At 45.2% G+C, this 10,198-nt stretch overlaps 1 long non-coding RNA gene across 1 annotated transcript in view; it reads right to left on the bottom strand.

Annotated features, from left to right (window-relative positions):
- Nucleotides 1-7,763: 7,763 nt before the first annotated feature.
- Nucleotides 7,764-10,198, bottom strand: part of LOC102016600 — a 4,957-nt gene continuing 2,522 nt past the window's right edge. The window contains exons 3-4 of the long non-coding RNA XR_260741.1: nt 8,908-9,415; nt 7,764-8,057 (exon numbers count right to left, since the gene is read on the bottom strand). This is a non-coding gene — a long non-coding RNA (uncharacterized LOC102016600). The remainder of the gene's footprint in view (nt 8,058-8,907; nt 9,416-10,198) is intronic.

Below are 10,198 nucleotides of genomic sequence, written 5' to 3'. Positions count from 1 at the left end.
AATAGCTGAGATATGAAATCAACTGAAGTATCTATCAACAAATGAATGGATAAGGGAAATGTGGAATACTATTCAGCCATAAAGAAGAAATCTTGTCATTTGCAGCAACACTGATGAACTTAGAGGACATGAAGTGGAATGTGCATAAATATGAAAGAGTATCTCTTTCTTATTCTAATTTTTAAAGAAATAGGTGAAATAGTAATATTATATTGTGGGGATTATCAAATATGTAAAAATAAAATACATGACAAAGTAACACAAAGAATGTAAAGATAAAGAAAATTATACTGTACTACTGGGAGGTTCTTATATTTTACAGGAAGTGGTACAGCTTTATAGTAATCTCTTGTGGATACATATTGTAATCCCTAGAGCAACCAAAAGTTATACCAAGAATAGCAACAATAATCATAAAAGTATTTGATTAACCCACAGTAAGGCAGGGAAAAAAAGAAAGGAACAAACACCAGACGGAGCAAAAAGAAAACACACAACAGGAGAGTAAATTTAAACTTAACCATTTAACCATACAAAATATTAATTTAAATGTATTTAATACTTCAGTTAAAAGGAACAGAACATTAGGCTGAGTATGAAAAATTCAAGATTCAGCTTGAATCTATAAGTGTGTCATCTATAAGAATGAATGATGAACTTTAAGGAAATAGACCCAGATTGAATTTAAAAGGTGTGGAAATATGTACCACATAATCATTAAACATAAACCACTGGTATGCCTCTAATAATATCAAAACAGTGGGGATTACAAAGGACGTCTTAGAATAATAAAAGGAAACATTCATCAGGAAGATATAGCTACCTCAAATATATATGCATCAAACAACAGAACTTCAAGATACATGAAGCAGCACTTCACAGCATTTAAAGAGGAAATTGACAAAGCTATAATGATAGCTGAAAATTTTAATATCCTTCTCTCAGTAACTCATAGACTAGGCCAAAAAAAAAAAAAAAAATCAAGATGGCTATAGATTTGAACAACACATTATCTACCATAACCTACCTGGCATTATACCAACCACTGCATATTTTTTTTATGTGAACAGATTGTCCATAGGGTAGAACATCTGCCAGAACATACACCTCAACATATCAGAAGACTGCAATTGTATAGAACAGTGATGGTGAACCTTTTATAGGCGAGTGCCCAAACTGTAACCCGAAACCTACTTACTTATTGCAAAGTGCCAGCACTGCAATTAAACCTGTGTATTGAGGTTTTAGTTTGGAAAACACAGCTCATATATTTACATCTTTTGTCTTAAAAGAAAAAGAAATTATATGCATGCCATAGCTTTCCTATCACTGGTATAGAGTATGTCCTCTGACTACAACAAGATTAAATTAGAAATTAATAAATATAGATAGCTACAAAAATCCCCCGATATTTGGAAATAAACAAGGTATGTCTAAGGAAGTTCTGATCAAAGAAGAAATCGCTAGAGAAGGTAGAACAGTTAAAGCTGAATGATAGTGAAAATATAAATCAGAAAATTTATGAGACACACCTGGGCAGCACTTAGAGAAAATTATGCAGGTTCAGATATCAGGAAAGAAGAGTTTAAAATCAGTGCCCTAAGTTTACACATTAAGAAACAAGAAATAATAAAGATAAAAGCAAAGATCACCAGAAGAGACAAAAGCCAATCACAGAGAAAGTTAACAAAGCCAAAAGTTGGTTTTGAGGAAAGATTGAGAAATGTTACAAATCTTTTATGAGGCTGATCAGTTAAAAAGAGAGAGAGACAAAAAAAACCACAAATCACTAACATCAGTCACAAAAGGGGAAGCCAGTGTAGATCCTTTGACTTTGGAGAGTATCCGGCAAGCATGAGGTCCTGAGTTCGATTCCCAGTACCAAAACAAACAAAGAAAAAAGAATTTAAAAAAAAATTTTTAAAAAGAATCAAAATAAAAAATGGGGCTGGGGATATAGCTCAGTGGCATAAGTGCCTGCCTGGCAAGTGCAAGGTCCTGAGTTCAATTTCCAATACAAAAAAATATTTTTAAAAAAATCAAAAGAAGAGTAGAAGAGGACCACTATGACCAATCTTATGCTGGTAAATCAACAACTTAGATGAAATGAAAAAATTCCTAGAGGAGCAAAGTTACCAAAACTGACTCAAGAAGAAATAGAAAAGTTAAATATCCTATAGCCGTTAAATTAATTGGATTTACAATAATAGTAATTCTTTAAACTTCTCAGAGGAAAACTCCAGATCCTGATGATCTCACCCATGAATTTTGTCAGACATTTAAGAAAAATAGAAGGAGTGGCAAGGTCATACACCAGAAGAGTTGCAGCTATGTTTAGAGACTATGACCTGCCATGGTGACATTAGGATTGTAGGAAATTACTTAGAGCACAAACCATAAAAGAAATCATAAAAAAATAAACATAAAGCACAAACCATAAAAGAAAAGTAATAATAAATTGGATTTGATGAAAAAATTTAAATCTATTCATCAGAAGACATTACTGAGAAGTGAAAAGATTCAAAATGGAGGAAAATATTTCCTATACATACGTATGATAAAGCACTTGTATCTAAAATACAAACATTCCCCATCAATGACCAGTTCTGTTCCTAGGTCGTTTAATGAACTGATCACTAAATGAAGAAGTGTATGTAGTATGTACATTACAATATTCAGAACAAAGGAATGGTCAAAGGAAATTCCAACTGATGACTTTGCTTTTATTTGCATAACTCTTACATGCACTACAGTAATGTATAACAGAACATAAAACTATAGTGCTGTACCGTACAGTACTGTCAGCAAAAATTACAACATTGTATAAACAAGGTATACTACACAAAAAAGACACAGAGGCCCTATGAACAAGATGTACAGAATTCTACAAAAACAAACAAACAGGTCAAGAGTCAATGTGGCAGGTTGTAAGTCCAAACAGTCATTAAGTAAGTAGGCTGTTCAATGAGGAATGTCTGTATATAAATGTTATTTATGAATCAGTAGTATAAAGACAACTCAAGAATAGGTAAAAAACTTAAAAGAGAAACTTTATACAACACGCTACACAAATGACCAATAAGTACAACAACATTTTTAGTAATCAAGCAAAGGCAAATTAGAATCTTGTTTTTTCTGTTGTTGTTCTTGTTGTTATTTTGTTTTGAGGTTTTTTTGTTTTTGTTTTTGTTTTTTTGGTACCAGGAATTGAACTCAGGGTCTTGCACTTGCCAGGTAGGCACTGTGCCACTGAGCTACATCCCTGCCCTAGAATTTCAATAAGATACCACTTCTACCTATTAGAATGGTTCAAACCTAAAAGACTGATAACTTTAAATGTTGGGAGGGTTATGGAGCAACTGGAATGCTCTTGCGTATTACTGCGAGTGCCTATGTAAAATAATACAACCATTTTAGAAGAGAAAAATTCTGTAGTCCATCAGGTAAAGAGAAACACGCCTAGTTTATGATCCAGCAGAGTAGGCAGAAGAATGTCCCTCCGCAGATGTCCATGTCCGAATCCCTGAGATCTGTGATCCTGTTACATCATGTGACAAAGGGGACTTTGCAGATGTGCTCAGATTATGCACTTTGAGACTGGGAAAGTCTGGATTACCCGGGTGGACTCAGTTGAAGATTCAGAGAAATCTTGAAATGCAGGCAAGGGAGGCGGCGGGGGTGTGTGCGGAGTGGTATCGTTCAGCAGGGTTTGCTGGCGCAGCTGTTGGCTTTGAAAATTCTGGAAGAGCACAGGGCTTCTGGAAGCTGGGAACGGCTCGTGTGGAGGTTAATTTTAGGTGTCACTTTGCTTGGATTAGGGAGTACCTGGAAACCCAGGAAGAGATCATCTTTTGGGGTATGTCTGTGAATGTTCCTGAACAGTAGTGGGTGAGTCCACTGGCTGGGGGGCCCAGAGAGAGAAAAATCAGACAAAGGGCAAATGTGTCCCTGGGGCTTCTGCAGCTGGGATGCTGCTTCTCTTCTGTTCCCGGAGAGGAACCACAGCCTCCGAGGTGTACACTGGCTTCTTGGACTCCAGGATCTACACCAGCCCGCCTCTTCCCGTGTTCGCAGGCCTTAGGCCCTGGACTGAGAGCTACACTCTTGGCTTCCCTGGTTCTGAGACCTTCAAAACGAGTAACGCTACTGGAAAAACAGGGTCTCCAGCCTACAGATGGCCTGTCACTGGCCTCCTGGGCCACCATGATCACCTAAGCCAATCGTCCTGGTAAATCCTCTCTTACATCTAATCCTTTTAGTTCTACCACCCTGGAGAACCCGACCTAACACAGCAGAGACCAGATGAACCCCTACGCTGTCCCAAGAGGAATGCATTCAGGACAGCACCTTATTTTAGCACAGAAAGACCTGTGTTGGACTTCAGACCTCCAGAATTCTGAGACAATAACCTTGGGTTATTTTAAGGCACTAAGTTTGTAGTGATTTGTTGCAGCCTCAGTAGGAAACCAATACACCTAACAATCCCTCTTCAAGATATTTATCCCAGAGAAATACTGTCAGCCCCTCTTGTATACTTGAAATCATCTCTAGACTAATATGATACAAGGGCTCTGTAAATAATTGTATTGTTTAGGGAATCAAGATAAGAAAAATGTCTGTACATGTTCAGTATCAAGACAAATTTTTCCCCAAGTATTTTCAACCCAAGGCTGGTTGAATCCACAGATATTGGAACCCCTGATCCAGAGGGTCACCTGTATGTTATTAACATCTGATATAAGTTGTCATGTAGGTTGGGGTGAGTGAAATCTTATTTAGCTATTTTCATGTCATCAGAGATTGAGATTCTATATTGATTGGGGCTCTGCTATGCATCGCTAAATATCTTAAAGTCCCTCCCCACCCCAGCCCCTTATTATGGATTGACTCATGAGGGTTATTTGTTAAAGTTTACTAAATGCGGCTAAAAAGAATCTGTTTCCTCTCTGAATTATGTGCTGCATGCAAATGACCTAATTATTGACAAGACACTCATCACTGGATGTTTGGGTTCAGCTTGCTCGGTTTGTAAATTATTCTCTATTAAATATTAATCTGTTTTTGTTGGCGTTTGGGCCCTGAAGATACTTGGGTAGATAGATACAAGTTCCTCATCTTATGTAACACAGAAGCAGAATTTTTTTTAATTGGGAGAGGAACTCACAGTTTATCTGGTCCAATTCTTTAGCTGATGGAGACAGATAGTGCTAAAAACAGCTGGACAAAAATAGACATTTTATAAACTGAATCACATTTTTTACTTAGGAGGCGAGCTAGTTCTCAAAAAGAGCCTGTGATAAATGCTTCAGTAAGTGAAAATGTAGCTTGCGAACAATTAGCAGCCATTAAAGCCAAGATACAGGAAGGGACCGAACTGCAAGCTGACAAATTGGACCTCAGCTTTTGCAGCAATCTGCCAAAGTCATTGCTAACTTTGCCTCGGTACTTGCTGTGCAGCAAGCATTGGGCTCCGCACTCTAAGCCGCCCTCTTATTTCAGTCTTTGCGGCAAACCCCTGGGGTCCATCTTGTGAAGCTACACGAGGATGCCTTACTTGTAACGGTAGAAAAACCACACCCAGGAAAACAGCCCTGGAAATGCCTCGAGCCTCCTTTATAGCCTCTAGCTTCTTTGCTTGGTGGGGTTGGGAGTAGGGTAGGGATCCCACTCAGTGGGTGATTCCAAAATTCTAGCATCCTTTTAGTTTCTCAGGGTAAAAGAGAGAAATGTTCACTAGTGTGGAAACCTGCTTTTCTTGAAAGCTGAGGCTGGAGGGGGCACTTTGACTGACGGAGTGAGTGAGTGAGCGAGTGAGTGATTTGAGCACCTTTTGAGACAAGAGGAAGACCGGAAGTCTGTTGCTGTTTCCCTCCCTGGCACTGGCTCCTTCTCTATGTCAAAGCCCTCCCAGCCGTCCCCAGGGGCCTCACTTTGTCACAACCAGAGAAACCTTGGGCCTCTCTGGAAGGAGTGTTGCGGTGACTCCAGCTGGGCCGGTGCTGAGTTCCAACAGGTTCCTCCTGTTTAAATGGGCACTTTCTGCCCAGCGCCCAACCCTCCCCAGGGGCACAGTACCCGTCCTCCTCATTTGGAATAGGGTGCGTCGCAAGGGTGGTCTCCTGGTGACTGTCCTTCAGGCTCTGCTGCCAGGGAGGCTGAGCTCCCACTTTGGGGCCCAAGGTGGGTGAAGGTGCTATGTCTAGTGTTCCCAGGGCGCCTCAGAGAGCTGAGGGCAGTGCGTGAGAGTTTGGCTTTAGGATAAGGCCCTTCCTTTGGGGCCTCATGGCCTCTGGCGTCCCTCTGCACTGTGGCAGCCTGAAGAGCTCCCCAGAAAAGCAGGTTTAAGTGACTGTGCCGTAGGGGTGGTGCAGAAGGTGTCAGCTCCAGCCACCTCGGCCTCTCTCTCCATTTCACTGAGGGAGGTGCAGGACGGTGGGGTGTGCAGCCGGGCCAGCCCACTGGGCATCAGCGCCCCGGGCAGCCCTGGCTGGGGCGCTGGGAGCCTACAGGAGAGTTCAACAGGCTGCCCTGCTCAGCGAACTTCTCCATCTCTGACAAGAAAGACATACAGGTGAGGTAGAGACAAGACAAACCAGGCCCATCTCTCCACAGGTGCCACCACGGGTAGTACCTGCTCAGCCAGCATCTCCTGGTGGTGACTCTTACAATGCTCCCTGGTCTCACTTCACCCCCGGCAGACTGGCCCTTCAGGAGAGGAATTACCTGGATAGGCCTGGCCTGAGGCTGGTAAGGGCAGTGGAGCTGCTGGGGCCATAGTAGTCTCCATCCCTGCACTGTGGCGGCAGTGCAGTCATGCTGGCATGGGGGATGTCCAATGCAAAGGCTGGCCAATGTCAGCTGCCCAGGTCACTCGGTCTCCTTGGCTGTTCAGTGCCTCTTCTGTAGGCAGTGCCCCTTTGTGCTTACCTGGGTAGCATGGATATCATAGGAGAGGCACCCGGCTGCGTTAACACGTGACATGAAGATCTTCACCCTTTAGTCAACTCACAAATACCCCAGCTACTGCTCATAAGTTGTATACAATTTTTTTTTTTCTTTTATGAGATAGTGTTTTGCTGGGTAGTTCAGGCTGGCCTTGAACTCACTACGTGGCCCAAGCTGGCCTCGAACTCATGGCAGTCCTCCTGCCTCGGCCTCCCAAGTGCTTGGATTACAGGCATGCGCCACCATGCCCCGTCCAAATTGTATACATTTTAACTTCAGGACTCTTCTCTTTCCACACAAAAGGGATAACTGGATGCATCATGTGAAACTCCATCGATTTTGGAGGGATTTTCTACCAGGTTCTTCTCGGCCATCCTTGAGGGAGGCTACAGCAGGCTGCTGTCACTTTCCACTGGCACAGGCACATGGAGCTGACCCATCTGTATGCCGAGCTCAGGAGCTCTGGCTATCTTCCTCCTTCAGCTTGCCAGACAGGAACCCATCTGGCACTGGGATGACCCTGGCTTGGGGGTTGTGCCGCCTGCCTGTGACTTCCGGTCATTGCTGTTCAGTCCTGAATGTGCCCTCCCCTTGGCTGTGCGTTTTTGCCAGCCCTGCTTACCCTTGCAGCTGGGTAGTTCTGATGAGACCCAGCTTCCGATGGCCCCTCCTGGCTGCATGGCCATCTCACGCCCCCATAGAAGTCTTATTTTGTTTTTCTCAGGTACCAGGAATCGAACTCATGACCTTGTGCTTACCAGGCAGGCGCTGTGCCACTGAGCTAAATCCCCAGCCCTGCCCCCATAGAAGTTTTAAGCTGAATATAATTTTACTTTGTTGTTAGTACATAGTTCTCTGCTGTCGATGGCATGACCTTGTGGAGGGGCAGTCCCAGGATGAGCTGGCCACCAACTCCACAGGCACCCTCCCCAGCACGGACACCTGTAGTGCCCTGATGTCTTTTGGGTCACAGGCTCAGGGGACAGGGTTGCTCGCATCGCCAGATGTCACAAGGATGCTTGGAAACATCAGGGAGGCCAGCCTGAGTGGAGGTTCCCCTTCCTTCCTTCTCAGGTGAAGCGCTTGTGAATGCAGCACGGACCTGCTAAGTTCTATAAAGAAAGAAAATGAAGTTGCTTTTTTGCTAGACCCCCTCATGTAGTTTTCAATCTTTACAGCTCTCCCGAACTGACTGAGTTCCTTCAGGGTGGTCAGACTTCCGGCTCCTTTGCCTACTACCTATACGATCCTGAGAAAATCACTGTTATTCTGTGAGCCTGGGGGTCCTCCTCTGAAAATGGGGAGAATATGCTGGGAGCCCTCGGGGAGACCACGCTGCAGCCCGGGCATGGTGTCTGCACATTATCCACACTCCCTTTTTTTGTTGTTTTTTGTTTTGTTTTTCTCTGGTACCGGGAATCGAACTCTCGACCCTGCACTTGCCAGGCAGGCGCTGTGCCGCTGAGCTAGATCCCCAGCCCCTATCCATACTCCTTAAATGCTGCTGTCATTCTCCCCGTGAGCCTCTGGCAAAGGGTCCCGACCTCAGTGCTCCACTGAATCTGTGCTAACGTGTTAGTGGGTCTCAATGAGCGCTCATAATCGTGGGGTGACATGTGGTTGACATGTGCATTTTAACAGGGCTCTTTTACGGTGATGCTAATGATGTGCGGATTGTCTGGGGGCTGCAGGGGTTGTTCTCTCCAGTAGTAAACTCACCCCCGCTGGGCTCCGACCCACCTCCTCTGCAGCCTGGGGTCTGCCACAGCCGGCTCCCCGCATGCGCTACACGTCCAGGACGCTTGGGCGTGTGGATGTGGCTTGTGTGGCGAGTGTGCACGTTGTTCACATGACGTGTGCATGTTTGTGTGTGGAGGGAGTGGTGTATACATGTGTTGTGCGTGTTGTCTGTGGGCGTCCTATAATTACAGCTCCAGAAGCAGGGAAAGGTTACAGACTGACCTGGCACAGCCTCCTCACCGGCCTGGGAGGCTCTGAGCCCACCTCCAGCTCAAATGAACAGCACCTGTGCCCTGACCTCTGCACCTCAGCATCGAGCCCAGGGCTCGTGCTTGACGATGCTCAGTAGGGTAGCACGGTTGTTCTTCCTTAATTGCATGGGAAAAAGCTGTCGCGGGTTGGTCTTTTCAGGGTGGTGCTGCAGTGCCCTCTAGTGGATTTTCTCTGAACTTCTCAAGGTTTGCGATTGGTTTGGCACTGGCGGGTGAGACTCAAAAATGGGCCCTGAATATCCAGCCACCCCGACCTTGCTTGCTTGCTGCTGGTTACTCCTCCATCCGGCAGATCAGAGCCCAGCAGCCGCTGAGACTGTGTGAAGCGAGGGTGGGTTCAGGCCAGGGAGGGTCTGATGTAGGGAGACCGGATCTTTCCTTCCCATTATCTTGCTCTTTTCATAAGCAAGAATGCCTACACCAAGTCCTCATTCTCCACGTGGAAAGGGAAGGAAGAACTGAAGGTCCACGTGGCAGAAAGTTTTAGAAGTCATTTGTTGAAGAGGGGATAAAGTAGAAAAGAAAAAGTCGATTAACCCAACAAATCGGTAATGAGATCAAAAGCGTAACAACCAGAAAAACAACAGGCCTGGGGTGCGGGAGACCTCAGCGCTGGCTGGGCACCCCCAACACCCAGGAAGCTCTGAAGGCTCCGCACATGTGGCCGTAGTGTGCAGAGGTTCTGAGGGTGGGACCCAGGCTTTGATCTGTAATGATGCCCGGGTGGTTCTAAGGTGTGGACCCCTGGTTCAGTGTGGAAGCGCGTCACCTGTGAGACCCCTGGGTCAGAATCTCAGCTTTGCTACTCAGTAGCTGTGTGGCCATGGCACCGACCTGGCTTATTCCTTTTGAATGAGCAGGAGGAGAGAAGGAGAGGGAGGGCGACAAAGAGGGGCATTGTAAGCAGCGCCTGGCCATAGGACGCTAGGCAGAGGCGAGGCTGTCTTTGCAGTAGCCACGCTGAGCCAGCTCACCCAGGCCACCAGTACAGTCACGGACACCTCCGTCCTGTTCTGCTGCCATGTCTGGGGCAGCCACTTTCAGGGTTTATGGCAGAAGGAGCCAAGATCACATCTTTTTTCTCTTGATTTTTTTTTTTTTTTTTTTTTAGACAGGGTCTCACTATGCAGTTCAGGCTGGCCTTGAGCTCACCTTGTAGCCCAGGCTGGTCTCAGACTCGCAACTATCCCCTGCTGGGATTACAGGCCACCATGCCCAGCTAGAAACCGAGTCTGAGCTTC

The sequence above is a fragment of the Chinchilla lanigera genome, unplaced genomic scaffold (genome assembly GCF_000276665.1).
Source record: "Chinchilla lanigera isolate Chin_1 unplaced genomic scaffold, ChiLan1.0 scaffold00019, whole genome shotgun sequence".
NCBI classification, from domain to species: Eukaryota; Metazoa; Chordata; class Mammalia; order Rodentia; family Chinchillidae; genus Chinchilla; species Chinchilla lanigera.
This window is presented reverse-complemented; position numbering and strand designations above follow the sequence as displayed.